This window comes from Alexandromys fortis, unplaced genomic scaffold (genome assembly GCF_014885135.2).
Source record: "Alexandromys fortis isolate MF-2015 unplaced genomic scaffold, M_Fortis_MF-2015_v1.1 scaffold_57, whole genome shotgun sequence".
Lineage (NCBI taxonomy): Eukaryota > Metazoa > Chordata > Mammalia > Rodentia > Cricetidae > Alexandromys > Alexandromys fortis.
This window is the reverse complement of record NW_026067941.1, coordinates 6,762,176-6,784,208: the sequence shown is the minus strand read 5'-3', so window position 1 is coordinate 6,784,208 and position 22,033 is coordinate 6,762,176. Positions and strand designations below refer to the sequence as shown.

Sequence of the window (22,033 nt, the reverse complement as noted above, 5' to 3'; positions counted from 1 at the left end):
ACTTGTCAGTAGTGTCTTCTGTGTTCCCCTCTTTCTTAGGGAATGGCTGGAGGGTGGCCAGTCTGTTTGGGTCATCTTGGGTTGCCGCTTTCCCCTGAGGAGGCTGCTTTCCGTTGTGAGCCTGAGCGGGCCTCTCTGGACCCAGGAGGGGAGCACTCACTCCCTGATGTGGGGTTGGAGCCTCATGACACCGAACCAGACGATGAGCGGCCCCATCTCTAACTGCAAGCGCAGGCGTGGCTGTCGTCATGGGGAGCGTGTGAGAGATTGTTAAGTAGCTCCCGAATCATAGAACCTGACAGCTGGTAAGTTACATAAATATTCATATATGTATCAGTTTCTACTTCTGTGGCTCTGACAGGATGCTCCAGGGCCCACAGTTTAAGGATGCAGGAGGCTGTAGGAGTCGGAGGCTGACTGTCGGGCATGCCTAGCGGGGTGTCAGCTGATTATCACTCTGTTTGAGCCTCTGCAGGGCTCTGCAGCGGGAGCGTATGCGGATGTGCGAGGGTGTACCTGCCTACACGCAGACTGATAATACGTGGATGCTTAGGCGGGGAGACTGAGGAGTAGAGGGTAGATCAAGGAGAGCAGGGACAGTGCAGATCAGGAGGGGCCAGCAAGTGACCATGGGAAGCCAGCTGCACTCAGAGTCACATGCTTTGAAGTAGTTGGTTGAGCTTTGTGAGGTGACTTTGAATGTCTGTCCATTCCCATAGCTGGGTCCCTTGGTTGTGTTCCTTACCAGTGTGTCCATTAAAGTCCATTAGGACAGAGTGACGTCACAGCTATCAGTGTCTCTGGCTGGTTTCATCTTCATTTCATTGGTGTTCCTGAATGGGTGGAACACCCTCCTCCCGCTTCACTTCCTCGGGTCAAGCCTCTCCTCCTACCACACTGCTCTCCATTAACCAATCCAGGTTTCTTCATAGGGAGAGCCTCCTAAGCTGTTTATATACTTGTGTGCTTTATATACGCTGTTCCTTCTTCCCAAACGCTCTTCCCCTCCTTGTTGGCCTCGTTTCACTTCTCCCTCAAAGATCTCAGGCCACACATCACCCTCCCCACAAGGCACATAGAAGCAGAGCGGCTTAGATGCCCTCTGTCCATGTGCGACTCAACTAAATTCATGACCTCCTGTGAGTAGATCTCTTCTTGTTTACTGTCTCCTCTTCGGTGTGCACTGTGGCTGGGCTCACTATCCTCAATGAACACCTGATGAATTGTTAAATGGATGGGTTTTGGAGGAGTGGTTCCATGAGTGACCCGCTGGCTGGATAAATGATTGTTTGTATGATGGAATGAGCTAGAACAACTAATGACATGGTGAGCTTGGTGCTGTGGCTTCTCTCTTGTAGATAAATGGCTCTTGGGAAGCTGACACCCTTCATCTTTCATTACTGCCTCTCTACAGTGCCTTCCTCCCACATCCACGCTTAGACCCCTTCACACCCTCTTTCCGGCTATCTTTATCACTCTCTTGGCTTCAGGAGTCACCGCCATGGGGTCAGACCCCACCCTACATCTTTGTCCCAGATTCATCCCAACCTAAGCTGCTGTGATTGACTGGCAGTCAGTCTAACCTGAAAATGGCGGACATGCAGATCTCTGCATGCTGATCCTCCTGTTGAGATAGAAAAGCTTTTTAGTCTCTGATTGTAAATGATACTCATTTCAGATGCTTTGGACTATGAGCTGTACTTAGAAGAAAGTACCCACCTTTGTTCCTGTTCCATAAATAGTTTGATACACATCTTCCTAGTCTTTTGTGTGTGTTTGTTCACGTGTGCACAGGTGTGCGTGTGTGCATGTGTATGCATGTGCGTGTGGAGACTAAGGTCCACCTTGACTGTTGGCCTTGGGAGCCATCCACCTTGTCTTTTGAGAGAGACCCTCAGTGGACTGGGGCTTTCTATTTAGGTTAGGCCTGCTGGCGGATGAGCCCTGAGAATCCACCTGTCTCCACTTCCTCTGACACCACTGTACCTGGGTTTTGACTTGAGTTCTGGGGGTGACAATTCAAGCTACTCTCACTGTTTTCTCTGTCTCTCTGCTCCCCTCTTCCTGTTTTAAAAATTGTGCGTGCATGTATATGTAGTTGACTGGAGTTTTTCAAAAACTAGAAATGGGATTGTACTATCCAGATTTTTTTATCTTCCAGTTTTCATTTTATTGTAAATGTTTTTCATAATGCTTTAAAAAATTTTCTTTGAGACAAGGTTTCTCTGTGCAGCTTTGGAACCTGTCCTGGAGCTCACTCTGTAGACCAGGCTGGCCTTAAACTCACAGAGATCTGCCTGCTTCTGCCTCACGAGTGCTGGGCTTAAAGATGGGAACCACCACCATCCGGTCCGCTTTAAAATATTTTCAAGCAAGCATGCAAGAGAATCCAGCCTCGGTCCTTATGCATCCTAGGTACTAGCTGTACCCCGGAGTTGCATCCCAGTCATTCCTAAACCACTCAGGATCTTATTGGTCTTCCTGTGATGAACCTCTGTGCATAGTTCTTTGAGCTTCTGTTTATTTCCTTCAGGACAGTTTTAAGGAAGCAGTTGGATCACAAAGGGGAGATTTGGAGGAGAAAAAAAAAATCCCCGAGTCAATGTACATCAGAAAGCGTTGCAGCGTGTTGGGGAACGGGCCCAGCGTTGGGTCTTAGTCTCAGTTTGTGTAGTTGAGCAGCTTTTAAAGGAGACCAGCTGGGCAATGGCTGCTTGCCCCCAGGCCTGCTGTCTGGTTATCCTCATCCTTCATCCACGAGCACGTGTTGGCCCACTAAGGGTCAGCACTTTGGCCACTTGTGAAGACAAAAGCCCAGGAATCAAGTGGGTGTCCCTGGGGATCTTAGCTGCCCTGGGGACTGGAACAGGTGAGCATCGCTCTTCTCTAGGGCCTATGACATGAGTTTGTACAAAAGGGCCAGAGCCTGAGGAAGTGGGTGGGGCTCTCCTCCCTGAGCCTCTGAGCCGGCCACACATCTCTCCACAGCAGAGTGCCTCTTCCTTGACCCTCCTTTCCCCACAGCTGTATTTAGTGTCTCTGTTCTCACTGTTCCCAGCTTGAATTACAGTGATTACTTGATTTCCAGAATTGTGGTTAAAATGCATATGGCATGAGATTTGCCATCATAACCATTTTTAAGTACAGGGTTCAGCAGTGTTAAGTACCTCCGCAAGCCCTTTTCATCTTGCAGAACTGATCTCTATGTCCATTAAAATACAACCCCCTGTCCGTACCTCCAGTCCCTTGGAGTCACAAATTCTGCTTTCTATTTTTATGAATGTGACTCCCGTGGCCCCCTGGGGATATGGAATCATAGGGTGCCTTTCTTTAGTCACCGAGTTCATTCCTGATGTAGGGTGTGTCACAGTTCCCTTCTTAAGGCTGCATAGTATTCCATTAGACGCCCGGTCCATACTCTCTTCTTCTTGCCTTTTCCATACATCGGTTAAAACAAGGAAGCATTTTGAAATGAGGATGGAGCTGAGCAAGAACAAGGTGACGTGTGTTCCTTTTGGTTCCCAAAGTCTCTGAAACCGGAAGGAACCTAGACACATACTCTAAGAAATATGTCAGCATACAGATGTCCCGCTAGGCCCTAGGATTCAGTTCTCTGTTAACTTCAGTTCTGCCCGGCTTCCTGGCTTCCTTGTTTTACCGGTACAGCATATGCCTTTTGCTTCTTTCACTCAGTCTTTGTTCTTCCTGACGAGATGTTTTTGCATTTGATTTTGGAGACAGAGTCTCTTATAGCCCAGGCAGGCCTTATCTGGCGAGATCCCTCTCTAGTCCATCTTGCTGGCCAATTTTTATGTCCACTTGACACTTCAGTTGGGGGAGTAGCCTCCATCAGATTGGCTGTAGCATATCTGTGGGGTGTTTTCTTGATTGTTCATTGATGTACGAGGGCTCGGCCCACTATGGTCGGTGCAACCCTGGGCTGGTGGCTTGTGTTGAAAGCTGGTTGGTTATAAGCCAGTAAGCACCATTCCTTCATGGTTTCTGCTTCAAGGTCCTGCCTTGAGTTTTTCCTGGACTCCACTCATTGATGGACCTGTGAGCCAAGTAAACCCTCCCCTCCCCGGAGTGGCGTTTGGTCATGGTGTGTATCACAGCGATAGAAAGCAAACCAGAGCATCCAGACTGGCTTTAATCTGCTCATCCTCTGGCTGCCACCTTCCCAGGGTTTGGAATACAGACACACCACCACCCCTGGCCTGAGAGCTGACTTTTGTTATTATAACATGGCTTCTTTGTCATATGCCTGTTGATTAATTTTCTGTTCACTTCATCCAAAACTAGAGTCTTGGAAGCCTTAGTTTAGGAATTGCCTCCATCAGCGTGACCTATGGGCATGTTTGTGGGGTATCATCTAGATTACTGATTGATGTTGGAGGTCTCGCCCACTGTGGCTGGGCCTGTCTCTGGGCTGGTAGTCTTGGGTTGTATGAGATAGGGGGCTGAACAAGCCAGGAAAGTAAGCCGGTGAGTGGCGTTCCTCCATGGTCGCTGCTTCGGTTCCTGCCTTGGCTTCTCTCAGTTGATGGGCTGTGACTTGCAGTTCTCATCAACTGTTCCTCCTTGGGTTGCTTTGGTTAGTGTTAGAGCACCGTGAAGAAACCTATCTAGTAACCACTAGGTTATTAGCTGCTCCCTAATGCTGTACAGACAGCACTGTCCCCTGGTATCCAGGAGGGGAGGGAGCTGCGGGTTCTAGGAACTCTGTGAGCACCAGTGTTTTAAGATCGTATGTAATTAGCAGTGTCTCCCGTGCATCCTCCAGTCTCGTTTATGTCCTGTCTAGATTACTTCTGCATAATACGTATGGGAACTCAGTGCTGTTTAGGGGATAGTCGCACGAGTAAAGTTTGTATTTGGTTTATAAGGACACACGTTTAAGAGGAAAAACAACAACCAAAGTTTTCCATTTTGTTTGCCCCTCGTTTGAAACTAAAGATACAAGACCTTTGTGGGTAACATTATAGAAATAATCCTGCTGACTGCGAGTTCGTCTTTTGCTGATGGACAGTGTGGGCCATCACTTGCTTTCTGTATCAACGAGAAAGGCTGTCTGTCACCCGTTCAGGAGCCCACCACCCACAGCGCCTGCGTCCTGACTCACTGTTGTAGTTATTTTGTGTTTTGAGATGGGGTCTTCTGGAGTCCAGGCTGACCCTGAACTCGCGGTTCTCCACCTTTACCTCCTAAGTGCTGGATAAAGTTGTCACCACCACAGCCACCCATGGTCCAGCTGTCACCATGCAGGGTGGGGTGGGGGCAGCATTGGTCCCAAGGAAGTTCCAGATAAGTGCTACTCAGTTTGTTTTGTTTACCGTGTGCGTATTTGTGCCGTGGGAGGAAGGTAGATGAAAGAGCTTGTAGACAATAGTGGAAAAACTCTTAAGCTTTTATTTTTGAAAAACTCCTGTCTCTTCCTAGGAATGTGGAGCCCATAACCTTCCCTGTTGAATGTAGCGCAGTTCCTGTGTGTCCCTTCTTTGCTCAGTAGGCTTTCTTTCTTTTTACCCATTTCCTTTCATATTTGTGTATTTTATTACAGAGTCTTTATTTAGTAACTTAGTATATGCGTATTTATTGTCTGTGCTTCATGTAGGAGGGTGACTGTTGTCTTTAAAAGTCTTTCTCTTAGAATTCTGTCTCTACATGCCTTTCCCCACATTATTGCACTTAGGAGAAGATGAAGACGAAGCTGCTTTCCAGCTGAGAGTGACCCTGAGCCTGACTTTGCAGTAATAACATTTGATACTGTCTTGTCTAAGAGCAGTGGTTCTCAACCTGCTAGGTTGTAACGACCCTACTGGGGTCACATATCAGACATCCTGTATATCAGAAATTTGCAGTATGATTCATATCAGTCGTAAAATTATAGTTATGAAGTAGCAACGAAAATAACTTTATGGTTGAGGGAGGTCACCACCACATGAGAACTGCATTAAAGGGTCTCAGCGTTAGGAAGGTGCCTGAGAGGGTCACTGGCTCATTTCCCCTCTGGGCGAATCCTGTCACTCCTGCCAGCATCTTGCTCAGACTCCACTCCGGTATTCAGTGCGGACTTGCCTGCTATCTGTGTTCTCAGAATGCTCTCCTGGGTTTTTACCGGTTCACTTTGGGAAGTGAAGGCCTGAGGACTAGGGACATGAGGCACACTTCCCCCAAACAAAACTAAACAAGTCAGAACAAAAGCCTTCTCCTAACCAGAACAGCTGAATGGAAGGCATTCTCCAGCTGGGCACAGGTGTGTGTGCCTGGTGTGTGTGGACGGCAGAAGACAGCTTGCTGGAGGCATCTCTTCATCCCCTGTGCTGGGGGCCCCGGAGCAGACTAGAGTCGTTATGATTGAAGGCTGGTGCCGTTATCTGCCAAGCCAGCTTGCCGGCCTTTATTAGGCATTACTTACTGAGGGTTTCAGCTCATTTTTTTTTTTTTTTGGTGTGGCTTTTTAGAATATTCCAGAATTCTTTGTTTGGATTGTCTTCCAAGTACCAGTTTCAGCTTTCGGTTATATACAGGATGTTTTCCTGCACACCAGAAGAGGGCATCAGATCTCATTACACATGGTTGTGAGCCACCATGTGGTTGCCGGGAATTGAACTCAGGACCTCTGGATAGCAGTCAGTGCTCTTAACCTCTGAGCCATCTTTCCAGCCCCCAGTTTCAACTTTCGAAGACGCACTTTTGGATTAGTGTGTAAATATTTTGCTAAAAGAGGCCCATTAGGCAGCTACTGTACCCCTTTCCCTATTTTTCACCAGCTAGGATTAATTGTACACTATCTCATTTAATCTAGGTAATAATCCTTGCAAATTGAGTTTTTATTCCTGTTTCCAGGAATAGGAGATCCTAGCACAGCCTGTATAACCACAGAGGCTATCCTTTATGTATGTATGTATGTATGTATTGATTAATTGATTGATTTTTTTTTTAAATAGTGTCTCATTGTGTATCCTTGGCTGACCTGAAACTAGCTGGATAGAACAAGTTTTTCTTGACCTCATAGAATTTACCTGTTACACACCCAGCCCAACAAAGGCTGTTCTTTGATTGTTTTTTTTTTAGATTTATTTATTCTTTTTTTTATGTGTATGAGTGTTTGTCTGCATGTATGTATGTGAGACCTGTGTGTGCCTGGTGTCCAGGGAGATCAGAAGAGGGTGTTCGGTCCTCTGAAACAAATCTGGGTTCTCTGCAAGTACAGCAAGTGCTCTTAACTGCTGAGCCATTCCTTCAGCCCCAGGGTGCTTTGTGCGCCTCTTGTTATGTGGAAAGCGGAGGAACACAAGGTAATTCTATAATGTTTGGAAAGGTAAGGCTTTACCATTGGCTCATGAAGTTCCTTGAAATTCCTGACTCCTGTGTGGACATGTATGCTGTGTGTTTCCTGTGTAATTTGCCCATCATGATGATAGAATTTCCACCACGTTAGAGCTTTGTGCAGCTTAGCATTTTATGAACTCATACTGGCTCCAGATGATCCTGAGGGAAGGGCTTTATGGAAATTGCTCATTTTGAGTTCGCAGTTTTGCAAAGGAAAATAGGCGTTCTCTTCCACCTGGTGCGTTGCTGAGCTGCATGGGTGACAGAAGCAGGTCACGGCCAGGTCGTGTGTGCAGATTTCTCAGTGACTCATTCAAGGAAACATACAGAGCAGGGAGCAGGAGTAAGAACAGCTGGGGAGCTGGGTGGTGGCGGCGCATGCCTCTAATCCCAGCACTCGGGAGGCAGAGGCAGGCAGGTCTCTGTGAGTTCGAGGCCAGCCTAGTTTATAGAGCAAGTTCCAGGACTTTGCCTCAAAAAGAAAAAAAGAAAGAACTTTTTAAAAAAGGGAACAGCTAGGAAGAAAGATCTGTGGGAGGAGAGAGGAGTCGAGCATCCTGCATCTTCATTCTGTGGTGCCTTGTTGGGATTCAGGAAATAGGGGGTATCCAGATCTTGAGGAGAACAGGGAATTGGCAGAGTTGTAGCTGGGGTAATGTGGGCTAAAGTGAGGGTGAAGGGGTTAGCTATTTCATGTGAGACTTCAGCCAGGTAGGAGCTGGAATCTGATGGAGTGTGTGGTTTCAGCTCTGGGAAAAGCCAGTGTCCAGGAGCTGGGGTGGGGGTGGGGGGAGGTGCGCAGGGGCATCCTGTGTGGACAGCAGCAGACCTGACTCTACAGCGGTGCCTGGAAGCCCCTGGAATACGTGTCCCTTCCAGAGCAGAAGGAGCCTGCTGAGGTTGCCAGCTGCATGGGAATGGAAGTGGCTCTTAATGCCCAGGGTCCGTAAGGCCTTGAGCTGTAAGTCAGACCTGAGATGTGGCTTCCATGAACTTTTACAGGAGTCTGTCTGACGACCAGATTATGGCTCAATTTTCCTTTTTATTTTTTTCCCAAGACAGGGTTTCTCTGTGTAATAGCCCTGGCTGTCCTGGAACTAACTCTGTAGACCAAACATAAAAGCACCATTTTCCTTTCTTAAAGACAACCATGAGTAGCAGGTTGGAGTAATTTTTTTAGGGGGTGGGGCAGGGGGGAATCACTGTAGTTATGTGGCTTTCAAACTATGTCAGAATTTTTAGAACTATTTGAAGGAGTTAGCAAATTTAGTTTTTGAAGTGATATATGTATGTTAAATAATTCCTAATGTTTAGAGATGGGCTGTAGTTTGGCAGTAGGGAACTTGCCCAGCATGTACCGAGCCCTTGGTCCAGTCCCCACTGCTGTATCAGGGCAGACAATGGTAAGAGCATTTGTTGCAGAAGACTTGATTTGGTTCCCAGCACCTACACAGTGGCTCAACTACCTGTAACTACAGCTTGCTGGGCTCTGATACTTTCTTCTGTCCTCATAAGCACCACACTCGTGTGCACAAATGCACACTTAGGCATACACATACATGCACATGATTACAAATCAGATCTTTAAAGCAAGCAGAAAGATAGCAAGGTCATTTTTAAAAGGTTTGTTTTTATTTATGTGTAGGGGTGTGTGTGTGTGTGTGTGTGTGTGTGTGTGTGTGTTTCTGTGGTTGCGTGTGTACACGTGAGTGCAGGTGCCTGAGGAAGGCAGTAGAGGGCGTCAGATCCCTCAGACCTGGGTTTATAGTTGCATGATGTAGATATTGGGTTCTCTGCAAGAGCAGCGAATACTCTTAACCACCGAACCAGCTCTCCAGCCCCACGATCATTTCAAACTATTAAAATTAAGTCGTAATATACGCACATATAAAAAGAGTCAAAAGGAAACAGCTCCGTGAATTTCTACAGGCTGATTATAGCCCTGGAACACCACCAACATCAAGAACAAAATATTACCTGCCCCTCAGAAGCCGCATGGAGGCTTCTTCGTGCCTATCTTCCAGTAATGGCTCTCTTGGTCTCTAGCGGCTGACATACTGGATTAGCCTATGCCATGAAGTCATACACAGACTTTAACACAAGAGCCACCCCGGGACAGGTTAGCGTTCATTGTTGGTACAGCTCATTCTCCTGCGGATCTTGTTTTAACAGCCACAGCGGCCTTTTTGAAAATGTATCACTCATTGTGAAGGGGCAGCTTTGCATGGTTTTGACGTCAGAGGTGGCCACTGCCCCTCTGGCTTTGCTCAAGCTGCCCTGGTGTTTTGCTGGGGATTGGGGCAAGGGTATGTTTGACCTGCCTGTGGGGTTCTATGAGTCTGGCACATTGTAGGAAGTCCTAGGGTCCATGCTGAGTCCTCAGTGCTCCTGAGTGCTACATTCTGGGATATACAGGCCAGTAGGAGGTGATTTTGAGAATTTGTAATCTCGAGGCCAGCATGTGTCAGTATTCTCCTTTTTTAGCTTTTGAATTTTGGGACATGGTCTCATCGTAGCCCAGGCTGACCTTAAACTTGTGACAATCCTTCTTCCTGAGACTCTGTAGTGTGCAGGGCTAAAGGCGGAACCTTTCAAGCTTGAGCCTGAGACTTGTTAAAATGTTCTTAGTTGCCAACATTTAAAAATGAAGAGTTTCATTTATAATACATGAATATATGTCCTGCAGAGGCTACTTTGTGTAAATCCATCAGCATGCCAGCTTTGAACTTGATCCCTTTCTGATGTTTCTTTCTTAGCTATGTTCACATTGACCTCTGTAGGTCTTTGAGTCTCCTGTGATTGCAACGACAGCCATTTAAAGATAATTGCATTTTTTGTTTTTGCTTTTGTTTTTTTGTGACGGATTCTCTGTAGAGTCCTGGCTGTCCTGCAACTTGCTCTGTAGACCAGGATGGCCTTGAACTTAGAGATCTGCCTGCCTGCCTCTGCCTCCTGAGTGCTGAATTAAGGAGTGTGCCACCACCGCCAGGCCTAGATCATTGCAATTTTTATATCTTGTCGTGGGGTCTTGTCAGTACTGAGCAGAACAACACTCCGTTAGCCACAGAAGACTAAGCTTTTGTTTGGATCAGCAGGAGCTCGGTATTGTATTTTCTCATTAGTTTTACTTACTAATCTAACGTTTACCCAAAGATCATCCTTTCATGTTTCAAGATTTTTAAGGCAAAAGATTATACATAGGGAGATGTCCTTCCCACCTGTTGTGTGACACTGTTCCTGGGGAGATATGAACAAGATCTACTCATAATAGCTAGGGATCCAATGGCAGACCAAACTAAAGGTTCCACTAAAATATGTCTTGGTGAACCAGTGGGTTTTATTTGGGTTACTTCCAGGTGTGTGAGTGAGGGGTACTTGCTGGAGCAGAAATGACTCAAAGACAGCTTCATCACCAAAGCTCACCCCAATGATCACTACAGATAGATCACTGCACAACTTTTCAGGGGAGTGTCTCTTCCAGGCAGCTTAGTTGGTCTCTGTCCGGTGGTGTGGCTGGTCTGAGAGTGTCTTTCGGTAGCCCTTACTGCTTCTCTATGCTTGAGGAAGGAGGACCTAGTGCTGACGGCCAGTTTCAGGGACTTCCTGAAGTCTTTGAGTTGTTTGCTCCTCAGCTGAACTGGCAGGATAGAATGTGACTTCACCTCCCTTTAAAGCATCCCATGCCTTAAGTAACTTCTTTCCAGGGTGGAGGAAATTTCTACACCCCTATTACCCCTGCTACCCCTATTGCCCATCACCGCCATTACCCTTCTGAAGCCTTCAGAAATACTTAATGCAAATAGAATCCTCAGTTTATCCCTTTACTGTTTCATGTTGGCACTTAAAGCCTGCTTCCTCACGTTCTAATGTGTGCTCTGGGATTCTGAGAGAATCTTAAGATCGTTTGGATTCAGATGCCAGAGGTCATGTGTGCACTTTCTAGTTAACGCAAAGTCCCACCTCTGGGTAGCCCCTGCCCCACAGCTGCTGCTACTTGTGATGTCTCTGCCTGGGCTCTAGAGATTGGTGGCTCTGCAGGTCCTCGATCCTTCAGCAGCATTGACAGGTGACTCTCTCCAGTGCATCTTTTACTATTTTGAAAATTCTGCTGCCCCTACAGGCACACTTCATTGTAACTCCGAGGATTTGTAGGCTCCCTGTGCCTCTCCTACCGTGTTTCTGTGAGCTCCATCTGTCTTATGACCCAGTTGATATTCAGTAAGTTCAGACTTGGTCAGCTTGGATGCTCCGACCTTTCTAAACTCAGAGTTGGTTGGCTCCCTGAGTACTGGTTGCTAGCAAGGCCCTGAAGCTCTGACCAGGATCTTCTCTTTCTGTGGGAAGAGGGCCAGGAAATAGGCTTGTGTCCACAATAGGTTGTGGGAAGAAAACATTAGAACTTCTTTGTCTTCATTTTTCTTCTTAGATTGTGTATGTGTGTGCGCACACATGCGTGCATGTGTGAATGTGTCTTTGTGTGTGTCTGTGACGTGTGTGCGTGAATGTCTATGTATGTTTCAATGGGTTTGCGCGCATATATGTGCATGTGTGCTCACACATGAGTGCATATGTGTGTGCGTGTGCATGTTTTTGCATGTAGAGACTAGAACTTGGTGTTAGAATCATTCTTGACCACTCTTCCATCTTTTTCATAAAGACAAATTCTCTCAGTCAAACTAAGAATTTGCCACTATGCCCAGTCTTGCTCTGGGGATCTCCTGTCTCTGCCTCCTAGGCTGGAATTACAGGTGGCTGCTGTGCTTACCTAGCATTTGTGTATTTCTGAGGATCCATACTTCATTACTTTTCATTAGTCACTCTGGACCCTCTCCTAATCACCTTTCTGTTCCTAAAAAAAAAAATCTACTTTGTATATAAAAATTAAATTTTACTGATTTAAAATTGTGTTAACCTCGACAGAGAATATCACATACGGAAAGAAACTTGTCTTGAGGACAAACGAGAATGCCGTGACCCGAGGGATGGGCAGCGAGTCAGTCACCTCCTTGGTGTGTGACTTGGGATGGGTGGAGGTGACAAGGCCCGATCATGAAGAATTTTCCAGTAATTATAAGCTTTGTAAAAACACAGTTTCCCTTAGTGGACACGTGACCCACGTGGTTTGCCGAGGGGTGGGGATTTACAGACTGAAGAGTGCAGGGCCAGCGCCGAAGGCAGCACTCACCGACGAGGGAGTCAGATCTGTGTCAGCATCGTGCTCTGCAGGCCGGATTAATGCAGAGACTGCCTGACAGAGGGCCACGGGTTGGGTGGCTTGAAACATCTCTGCTTCCTTACGGTTTCTGAGGACTGAAGTCCTAAACCTTGGTTTGGTTTGGCCGTGCTCTCTATCAGGGCTCTAGGGGAGAGTCTCTCTTTCTTCTCCCGCTTCTGGCTTTTGCTGTCAATTCTTGGCATTCCTTGGCTGCACCCCTTCAGCCACGTGGCTGTCTTCTCCTGGTGTGTTTTCCCCTTGCCTTCCCTCAGTGCGCATCTTTCTCTGGGTCTTCGTTCCTCTGTACATGTCCACAGCCCCTCTCTTCTGGGTCTTCGTTCCTCTGTACATGTCCACAGCCCCTCTTGTTTTTTTTTTTTTTTTTTTTTTTTTTTTTTTTTTNTTTTTTTTTTTATGAAGACGTCAGTGCTGCCAGAACCCCCTCCCCTCATTTCAACTTGATTGTCTCTGTTAAGGCTGTTTCCAGATAAAGTCCCATTGTGTATAAGGACCTCAGCATGACTTTTTGGGGGCTATAGTTCTTCCCATTAGAGCACCTGAAGATGTGTGTGTGTGGAGTTGGTCCCTGAGCACTGAAGCTCCTCGAGATGATGATGGACACTGTTTGACATCTGCAGTTATTATCAGGACCACAGATAGCTTTGATTTTTGCCTTCACATGCTAGTGAATGAATGCAATCATGAGGTCGTTTATTGCCTATTTGCCTCATTATTTTAAATTTTGCTTTTATATATGATATCGATGACTCACAGTATAGCATTAGGGATTACTGTTATGTCACTTACCTAATATGTACGAAGGCCTAGGTTCAGGCTCTCTGTGCTGCGCAAATGCACACAATTTGCAAGCTGAAAACGGGCCATAGTTGTTTGATTCACGGTCTCGCTCTGTATCGTAGGTGCATCTCACTTTCCTTATCCTCCGTCCTCAGCCTCCCACGCAGTTGGAGGTGTAGCTTTTAAATGAAGTGTGTATATGTGCTTGGGAATTTTCCTTGTTTTTAAAAAGTGTTATCTGTTTGTTTGTTTATGCGTATCGCTTGCGTGAATTTCTGTGCACCAGATGCCTGGAGGCACCAGAGGAGGCAGAAGATGGTCTTGGGTTCCCTGGAGGTGGATTGGAGGTGGATTCACGGGGGATTGTGTGGTGTTGGGGACTGAACCCCAGTCCTCTGCAGGAGAGCCCCAGGACTCTTCTTATTAATGGGGTCTATTTGAAGATACCTGGGTGGTCTGAGGAGTGGCTTCCTGAGTGTGCCAGCCCCACCCCTACCCTTTGCTAACTTAATTGGCCCTAGAGTGTTCTGTGTGTTCTCCAGCTTCAGTTTCCTCGTTTGAAAAAGTGGGTTGTTGGGGGAAATTAAGCAGTTTCATTCCAGAAAGGTTCTCAGTGCAGAGCTTGCGTATAGTAGGCAGTCAGTAAATCTCTGTCATCATAGGCATTAGCGGGTTGACTTTCCTTGTTTTTGCTGGCAACTTATTTAATATTTCATCTTGGGAAAGTCAGTCTACGCTGGGGACCTCAGATTTAACAAGTAGTTCAGCCTGGTGAATAATGGTCCTACATGAATGGGCATAAGAACTGTGTGGGGTGTGGGGAGGTTTGGGCTTGGTCCTCTTTCCTCCATCCTGGTATGAGCACAATAAATAAAGCCCAAGAGAAGGCGACGCTGTGCTCTTTCTATACCAGCCGCAGTGGCTGCCAGGAGTGTGCACTTACCTGTTCCCTGGTTTCTCTTTAGCCTGCTCTGGTGGAGATGCCATGTGCTCCTATGGTTTCATCTGGGCCCTTCATCTGCAGGGTCATGTTGAATGCTTCAGGTACTTCATGTTCCTGGGGCGGAGTTTATTTTATAGGCGGTGGGTGAGGTCCGGGAGGAAGAAACAAGCAACAAAAAAAGGGATCTCTAAATGTCACTGCATAGGATTACTAATAGACTTTAAAAAAAAGTTGAGTTTTTTTTTTTTCTTACAAAATCTTTGGGCTGTGAGAGACTTCTCTTTCTGTCCCTCTAGCCAAGCAAAAGAAAGAGTAATTGTGCCCACTGGAGACTGGTTTCTCATGCTCACTGAAGATGCCTGTGTTCCGTATTTAAATAGCCTCCCATAATCAAGAGTCTTTTTCTCTTAGAGGCCACTGATTCCTCTGGAGAAATCAAGTAAGTCTTACACACAGGCAGAAAAGCATCTCCAAGAGAACAAATCGTAAGCACTGTTTAAAAGCGGAGAATAAAAAGCCTCACTCAGTAAGCGCAACAATGAATATAGTATTTGCTTTCATATTGTTATGATACATTAAACCAGCTAAGGAGGAGAGGGAGCAGTGAGAGGCAGTCCCCAGGGATCCAGGTGACTGGCAGAGCATGGAGACAGGGGAGGGGAGGCAGTAGAGAGGCCCTGGTGGGAGGAGAAGGGGGGTGGGGGTCAGCACACTCGGATGGGAGACCCAGTTTAGAGATGCTGTTCGCCTGGTTTACTGTTGTCCTCGCCGGAGGATGAATCTCCGTGTCATATGGGGAAAGTGGGCACTGTAGTTAATGATGCCGTGGGTCTCAAAAGAGGATTAGTTTAATGTCTTTGTGAAAACATGTTAGCATGTTTTTTAAATAATAGATTAAAAAAGAGGTTTATTTAGTGTGTGTGTGTGTGTGTGTGTGTGTGTGTGTGTGTGTGTGTATGCTATAACATGGCTGTGGAGATCAGACAACTCGGGCAGGCCTGGTCTCTCCTTCTACCGTGTGAATCTGGGGACACGCGTGTTAAGTCACAGAGTCGTCTTGCCAGCCCAGCGGGAAGCTGGTTTTAAAAGTGGGGGTGGTCAACAGTTAATCAGAGTCCTTGGCCTGACAAATCGAGTGACCTCATGCGTCCAACATGTACAGTTGATGGACATCAGGACATCTGATCAGTCCCTGAAACAGGAGGGCACACCATGGACAGAAGTAGCATAGGACCGGACTGTAAGGGAGGCCGGGCACCATTGGAGGGTCTCGGCGTAGACGGTGCCCCAGACGGCAGACACAGCAGCTCACCAGCTCGGAACTGACACCCAAACACCAGCGGCTGTCTGCATGAGCAGACTGCTATTAATGAGGCCCACCAGTTCCTTTCTTCCCAGAAGTTCTGGGAATGTTCTAGAAGGACAAGCATGGACTGCTTTAGACTTTGGATGTCGCGAAGACACCTGGATGAAGTTTAACATGTTCATTCCCGATGAGCGGGCTCCAAAACTGTAAATTTGTAGATTCAAAAGTTGGGCAGTATTTCTAGGAGCGGGACCCCTCTGGGGAGCAGGGCAAGCAGGAACGACAGTGGGCTTCAGACAGGGAACCACCTAACCTGATTCAGTAGGAGAAGGTTGGTAATTTGTATCAAGGAGTTTTTGTATTTGTGTTCCTCAATTTACCACCTGTAAATTGATTTTTAGGGGGGAGTGGATGCTTATAAAGTGTAGCCCTTTGAGCCCCTGGAAGTATCCAGTGTGGTAGCCCTAATCTCCGTTTATGATAATTGTACATCGGTCACCGCCACCGACCCTCATTACCTGGCCACCTGCTGGCGCTGAGCTGCTGTTAGTGTCTGTGTCTGCGGGTTTACCTGTGGAGAATGTTTCCTATAGACAGACATGCACAAGTGTGTGTGTGTCTATCTGTCTGCCCGTCTTCTGTCTGTGTCTGTGCCTGCTTCACTTAGCGTAATGTTTTAAAGATTCAAGGTCTATGTTGAAGCGTGCGTTGCTGTTTCATTCTTTTTTTATGCTTAAATAATGTCTCACCATAGATATACCATGTGATTGATTACTAGTTGGTTTGGGTCGTTTCCACCCTTGGCTATTAAGGCATAGAGCTGTTGTGGACATTCATGTACACGTCCTTGTTTGAACACTTGTTTTCAGGGCCAGCAAGTTGTCTCTGTGGGTAAAGAGCTTGCCGCCAAACCCGAGAACCCGAGTTCAGTACCCACGACCCACACGGTGGGAGAAGGAGATTGGCTCCTGCTTTCTGACCTCTATGGGTGTGCTGTGGCATATGCTTGCCCTCCCCAAATACTACAGATATCAAAAAATTGCAATACCTCTTTTCTTTCCTTCCTTCTTTGACAGGGTCTCTCCACATAGCCCTTGCTATTCTGGAACTCGCTCTGTAGACCAGGCTGGCCTTGAACTCACAGAGAGCTACTTGCCTCTGCCTCCTGATTGTTGGGATTTAAAGCACACGCCACCACACCTGGCTGCCTGTTTTCAATGTCTCCCTTCTGTTTTGATGTCATTGGGCATTTGTTTAGACAGGGAGATTCCTGGGTTATGAACATTGTGCTTAGCTAGTTGTCGACATGAACGCGCCAGCATTGGAGGACGGTTGCCATTCTTCCACCCACACACCCGTGCCCACTTTGCATTCATTTTCTAAAATGGCCATTCTGTGGCTGTGACTGGGCATTTTTAATGGTTTTCATCTGCTTTTCCCCAGTGAATGATGTTGACTGTCCTTCCTTGTGATTTGACACTTATCTGGCTTTCTTGCTTTTGAGTTGAAAATTATTCAGAAGGTGGGCAGTGGTGGCAAACACCCTTACTCCAGCACCCAGGAGGCTGAGGCAGGCAGATCTCTGAGCTTGAGGTCAGCCCAGTCTACAGAGTGAGTTCCAGTGTAGCTAGGGCTCTGTAGAGAAACCCTATCTAGAAAAAAAAGTTTAGATAGAAAGGACACAGGCTCGGGTGATTTTTGGTCCAAAGACAGAAAATTTCTCTTAGGTGCAGTAAATTGAAGAGATTAGGCAGCATAGTGAGTGTAGTTAGTAGCAATATATTGTAATCTTGGAAAATACTAAGAGAGTGGATTTTCAGTATTGTCACCATAAAAATGAGAACTAAACCAGGTCAGTTGGTTTGATTTAGCTGTTCTACAACATCTGCAAATATCAGAAAACATGCTGTAGGATCAACAAGACGGCTTAGTGGATAATGAAACTTGCTGCTGAGCCTGGCAACTGAGATCCATTTCCACACCCCGTTGATGGAAGAACACCAGCTCCCGTAATGTGTGTGTACTGCCCCCACTAAATGAATAAATATGATAATAATAAATATGTGTACTGGAGGTTTATACTTTTTTTTTTTAAAGAATAATGATGGTGTTTTCCCGACCCAGGAATCAGGCTTGACAGACTACGAATGATGCTAATAGTAGCAGCCCTGAGGGGCTTAGGGTGTGTGAAGGGGACTTGTGAAGTTCCCGCTACAAAGCGGGTACCGTGTTCATTGCCATCGTTGTCACAAATAAGGCAGTCTGTCGTTACCTGCCTCTTCTGTGTGGGTCCAGCAGGCTACCTCGGCTTCTCAGGGATGGAGGATGGACACATAGTGGTTGGCCATCTGTTGTGTGAGGCACCAGGCAGCCATTAGCAGGTTGTTGGGGATAACAAACAAGCCATTTAGTTCTGTACTTGAGTTCTCTTGCTCCTGGTCCAACTTCTAGCTTGTCTCTGCAAGCAGGGTGGTAAAGAATGACCAGACCAGTGCCGGGGAAGGCTGGGCCCTGGGACACTTACCAGGTTTCAGGGCCTCTTGTGGTGCTGCCCACGTGTGGGCCTATCTCTATGGGGTTAGTGTTGTTTTTGCTACATTGCTGTTTTTTGCTTGTAAAGATTTATTATTTTTATTTCATGTCTGTGTTTTGCCTGCCTATAAGAATGTGCACCACACATGTGCCCGGTGTCTATAGAGACAAGCAGAGGGCATCAGAGTGACGGGGTTGCAAGCTGCCATATGGGTGCTGGGAGCAGAACCCGGGTCTTCTGCAAGAGCAGCAAGAACTCTTGACTGTCGGGCCATTTCTCTAGCCTGTGTTGCTCTTTTTCATGCCAAGGGTTGGCCAGGGCTTGGGCTGAGATGCAGGGAGGCATTTTGAAATGCAAAGCTGTTTTCTGTACGTAGAGTTCACCTTTGCCCTGTAATTACGGAGTCTTGGGCACACCGTTCAAGAACTGTAATCTGGAAATTTCCCTTGGAAACTCTAAGTCCACCTTCCTATGTCAGGTACTCCAGGGGCTTGGTGGTCGGGAGCTGGGCCACTGCATGGACTTGGCTTTCGGGCCTGGACTTTTCTGTCATTTGTGGTCTTAAAGACTTAGAGAATCTTTTGGACCCTCAGTTTCTTCACTAATATAGTGAAAGATATCAGAGTCTGGTTCCAGCGGAATAGTCAGTATTGTCCACATGAGCCTCCAAATTGACATAGCATTTATTTAATTACAGTTTGTGTGTGTGTGTGTGTGTGTATGTGCCTGTGCGTATGTGATGTGACTATCTGGGCAGAGGACCCCTAGGGATCAGGGAGTGGGAAGAAGGTAAAATAGAGGTGGAAGGGGTAAATATGAGCAAAATACAACAATCTATGTGTATGAAAAAAGACAATGAAACATGTTATTATTTTTGCTAATTCAAAAACTTTTTAAGGAGAGTCAAGTCTAAGAAATAAAATAAAGAGAGCAGCATGTAGAATGTCTGTGTAAAGAGAGGAAAGAACGCCCTCCCCCGTCACAGACCAGTTAATTCCTTCCACATAATCATGTAATCACCCGAGAGCCTCTATTAATAGCCAGCCTCGCTGAGTGCCCACCTGCCCCCGCTGGAGACCTTTCTGTCATGGACAGCGGAGCCCGCCCCCCAGGATGGCACTGGCCTGGCACACTTGGGACGTGGCGGGGAAGGAGATGGTTGTTGAGATCACTTTCAGGGGTCAGGTCAGTAAGATGAGATGTTCGGATTATATATTCAGTAGGGAAAGAGTCAATACGTACCAATTATATACTAACCAAGATTAAATTTTAAGAAAACAAATAAGGGAACATGGCAATGAATGCCTCTTGATCATATGCTTAAAAATAAGCAACTGGCAAATTTTGTTACGTATATTGTACCGCTTTAAAAGAAATGGTGGAACTGGCTGCCGAAAACCAGCTTCCATAAAACTTGTACGTTCCAGGGTAGGAGTGTGCGGACTAGGATTGTTTAGCAAAAGGAACAGAGATATAGGAGAAATAAGAGGCAGAAGCACAGAACAGCATCCAGAGGGACATTTGCTGAATACTGAATTTGCCTTTTATTTCCCACACGCTTAAATACGCATAAATACTTCATTCCAAAAGGGGAGAGGGGAGGCCACAGATTTCATTAACTTGATATAAGGAATAGACTTGAATTCTCTGACCTTTGGTCCACTTTAGCACTCCAAATACTAATTAACCACACCCTGGGTCAGAATCTCTCATTTGTAGCCACACCTGTTGTCAACAATTTTGAGAGAGCAAAAATCAGCTCAAACTCTAGGACGTCCAGTCAAAGTAGAACGGCTCACAGCTCTGTGGGCCCTCACAGCTGGCGAGATGGCTCAGCCAGTGAAGGTATTTACCACCAAGTCTGTTGACTTGAGTTTGACCCCCAGGTCCCACATGGCAGAAGGAGAAAACGGACTCCAGCCTTATCCTCCGACTATCCGTGCTGCGATAAGTGAGTATGCGCACACAACGTGAGTCAGGACGGTTGAGAACCGTGGCTCTGCAAACTCTCGGTAAGGGCCGCAGAGGAACAGGACACTGACCACTGTTTAGCCACGGTGGTTTTTGGTTACTTTGCTTCTTCACAGTCTGTGTCTAAAATAAGCCTACTGCTTTGAAAATGTCCTAACATTTCTATTTCCTCCTCCCCTTCGTAAGTGTCATAGTTTCCAGGACCTGCTTGATCCTTTATTCTCTGTCTTTCTGAACTCTGAATTAGAGAGAAGGAAGACTTTTATCCCAGCGTTCACAGAGCCAGGGATTCATCTGCAGAATTTCTAAGGAACAGCAAGACACTGGCAACTTGGTATTGAATTCCTAATCAGAAGACTCAGGGGTGTTCTAAACATAAACATAACGCTTCAGATACTAAACAATTATCATTCTTTCTTTAATTACATCTTTGAGCATTGGAATATCTTTAATTAATGCAGGCTTCCAAATGCAACCTCCCTAATGGGGTAATGAGTGTCTGCAGCAATGGCTTGCACAGCAGCGGGCGAGAACTTGGCACCCAAGCCACTCAGAGTGGCACAGCTGGAAACCAAGTTCCTCCTAGAAACCCTCAGGTCACTGGGCAGTGTCACCGGGCAAAACATTGATGCTGAATCCCAGGAAGCTTCCTGACCCATCCAACAGTTCGGAGAACTTTAAAGGACACCCTGAGATGCAGTGAGGCAGACAGTGCGGACTGTGGGCGGGGACAGGTGGCCTGCTTTCTTTACCGATGAACTCTTTACTGATGAGAGCTTCGGAAAGGAAAGGAGACGTAGGAGACATTGAACGAAAGCAGTGTGCGTCTTGTTTGGGGCTTGCCTTGAAAAAAAAGCAACTGTGCAAAAGTGTCTCAAGGCCACCAAGGAATACTGAATAGGAACTGGATAATTAGGAATTATTTTTAATTTTGTCAGTTGTGTTGATTATATTGTGGTTATTGTAATGGTCTGTCCTGTCCCTTTAAGAGACAAGCCCTGCCCACTCCTTCTCCCCTCCTTGCAGATCTTCTGCTTCCAGTCTGAGCTCTCCCCTTTCTGTCTCTCTTTCCCATAGAGGTAGCTGCTGCCATGGCTCCTCTCTGCTCCGCCCCAACCCTTACCCTCTCTTTCTACCTTTTCTATCTTTCTATCTCTTTCTCCCTCCCTTACTCTCTTCTTTCTCTCTCCCTTCTTCCCTCTTCCTATTTCTGTTTCCTCGTCCCCCTTCTCCCTCCCTCTCTCCTTCCCTTCCATAACTCACTAAATAAATATCCAACCTCGCTCTGCTTAGTGTGTCTGTCTGTCTTTTACTCTCTGTAACTGCAGCTCTTTGTGGGACTGCCTGCCCTGCAGGTCTCTCACCCGCCACACAGCTTCCTACCTGGGACTGGGAGTCACTGTCCCTCGTGGCTCACAGGCCACTTGGGGAACAGTGCCATTTTATTTTTTACCATAACAGTTATTGCTTTAGAATCCTGTACTAGAGATATGGAAATATTTGTTGATGCTGATAATGATGTTTGGAATTTCTGTGTGTGTGTGTGTGTGTTCTTATATATGCGAGCATGTGTGTTCCTCTGTATGTAGAGGTTAGTGGTCAACCTCAGGAGCTGTCTGTCTTGTTTCTTGAGACATTGTGTGTCCATAGATCCTTTGTCTCTGCCTTCCCAGTGCTGGCTAACAAGCGTGTGCCACCATGTTCAGCTTTTTGCTTTGAGTTTTGGGCTTTCATGCCTGCCTGATAAGGATGCTAAGGACTTTGACTGAGCTATTGCCCCAGCCCTGGAATTTACTTTTCTCCCCTTCACAGCGGAACTGGTAGTATTGAAGCTATGCAATAGATTTTAGGTTTTTTAGCTTTCATTTATGTTTATTTGACAATAAAAATTTAAATACCAAAAATGGATATGTTGGCAGCATTTAAACATTT

The 22,033-nt window shown here is 46.5% G+C and overlaps 1 protein-coding gene across 4 annotated transcripts in view; it reads left to right on the top strand.

Moving 5' to 3' along the window:
• The window catches only part of Kiaa1549 (KIAA1549 ortholog), a 125,647-nt gene that overhangs the window by 13,818 nt on the left and 89,796 nt on the right, over positions 1-22,033 (top strand). The window lies entirely within an intron of this gene.